The sequence below is a fragment of the Schistocerca piceifrons genome, chromosome 5 (assembly GCF_021461385.2).
Source record: "Schistocerca piceifrons isolate TAMUIC-IGC-003096 chromosome 5, iqSchPice1.1, whole genome shotgun sequence".
Taxonomy (NCBI): domain Eukaryota; kingdom Metazoa; phylum Arthropoda; class Insecta; order Orthoptera; family Acrididae; genus Schistocerca; species Schistocerca piceifrons.
In genome coordinates, this window is record NC_060142.1 from 420,393,286 (window position 1) to 420,395,524 (window position 2,239).

The 2,239-nt window shown below is 42.5% G+C and overlaps 1 pseudogene; it reads left to right on the plus strand.

Annotated features, from left to right (window-relative positions):
• The first annotated feature begins 302 nt into the window (after positions 1 to 302).
• On the plus strand, positions 303 to 420 carry LOC124799600 (annotated as a pseudogene).
• Positions 421 to 2,239: the final 1,819 nt, after the last annotated feature.

Below are 2,239 nucleotides of genomic sequence, written 5' to 3' on the forward strand. Positions count from 1 at the left end.
ATCATAGGCAGACCTACCTTCTTCCAGCACTCGACGTACTGTGTCCAGAGTCACTCCCTTGAGCTCTTCACTCGGGAAGTCCCGGTCTCCACTTGACTCCCGTAGTGTTCCGCTACTGACTGCTTCCCCATTGGCTGAAGACAGTCCCCACCAAAAAAAAGTCATTCTTAAACTCTGATTTGACTCATCTTGACCATTTTGTAGACTAAACTAATATATTACAACATTATTTAAACAAAAAGTCATAAACATTTGGTTATACGCGGATCATTTACATTAAATGTGAGTAACAGTTAGTTCATTCCAACGGCCTTGCCGCAGTGGTAACACCGGTTCCCGTCAGATCACCGAAGTTAAGCGCTGTCGGGCTGGGCTAGTACTTGGGTGGGTCACCATTCGGTCTGTCGAGTGCTGCTGGCAAGCGGGGTGTACTCAGCCCTTGTGAGGCAAACTGAGGAGCTACTTCACTGAGAAGTAGGGGCTCCGGTCTCCGAAAGTGAAATTCGGCCGGGAGAGCGGTGTGCTGACCACATGTTCCTCCGTATCCGCATCCAGTGCTGCCTGTGGGCCTTCATGGCCTTCTCGGACGGAGTTTAGAGTTTAGTTTAGTTTTAATAGTTTGTTCATAAATAAATAAGTCAGTATTCTTGCGTGAGTGCACTCACATTAAATGACTACGTGGTGTTCTTATATATTCTTTAAAGAATTACTTAGGCCTGCTTGACAAAAGCGTCTTTCGGTTCTCTTTTCAATTGTGGTGTCCGCTAACACCGGTGACAGACAGGTTTTTAAAGTAGCACTGCTTTTGTAATAACACTTGCAATCGACATTTAAGTGAAGTTACTGGCAAAACAGTAAATTGTTTATTAAATAAAAACACAAGTATGACAACATATGAGGTATTGATGCTGCATTTGCCATATAAATGCGCAAAATAAGATGTTCTGACGAACAATGCCGCAACAAAATAAGTGCGAAAGGCGTCGTAACTCAGTAAAGAAAATAGATGCAGAGGATTGACTTTCTTGGATGATAGATAAAGTGCAATACTATCATCTGAGATATCGTATGTTCAAATCACATGAAGCAATAGAAGTTGTAATTCTGAGGTTCATGGTGTAAATTTTTATTCACTGTAAAACATTAACTTCCGTAGTTTTAAGGATATTGAAGTATTATCGTGTCATACAATGTGCCTCATTTTCCTGGGACCGCTGGTTTATTCAGATTTGTATTCATATTTGATCGTAATTATTGTAGACTCTCAAAGAGCAGTAAGACTCCACCTTTCAGCTTGTCTGACACCTTGCCATTTCTTGGAGAATTGTCTCCTGCTGCAGAAAGGCAATGTGAAGGACAGCTGCCAAAGTCCCAGAGTTGCGATTTACACCATTTCCGACAACGCTGCTAGACTAGTACCTGCACTCGCTCGTATTGGTCACCTAGAAGGTAGCCGAAACTACCGCAGCGTGCCCTGAGACTGGGCCCAATAGCATTCAACCATGCAACAAATTCATCCTAGTTCGTGGCAATTCTAGGTGGCCGATTAGCGATTAGTTCACTTTTTCTTTTTTTTCATTAATCTTCTGACTGGCTTGATGCAGCCCGCCACGAATTCCTCTCTTGTGCCAACATCTTAACATCTTCATCTCAGAGTAGCACTTGCAACTTACGTCCTCAATTATGTGCTGGATGTATTACAATCTCTGTCTTCCTCTATAGTTTTCCCCTCTACAGCTCCCTCTAGTACAATGGAAACTATTCCCTGATGTCTTAATAGATGTCCTATCATCCTGTCTCTTCTCCATGTCAGTGTTTCCCACATATTCCTTTCCTCTCCGATTCTGGGCAGAACCTCCTCATTCCTTATCTTATCAGTCCACCTAATTTTCAACATTAGTCTGTAACACCACATCTCAAATGCTTGGATTCTCTTCTGTTGCGGTTTTCCCACAGTCCATATTTCATGCTGTACTCCAAACGTACATTCCCAGAAATTCCTTCCTCAAATTAAGACCTATGTTTGATACTAGGAGACTTCTCTTGGCCAGGAATGGCCTTTTTGCCAGTGCTAGTCTGCTTTTGATGTCCTCCTTGCTCCGACCGTCACTGGTTATTTTGCTGTCTGGTAACAGAATTCCTTAACTTCATCTATTTCGCGACCATCAATCCTGATGTTAAGTTTCTCGCTGTTCTAATTGACACTACTTATCACTACTTTCGTCTTTCTTCGGTTTAC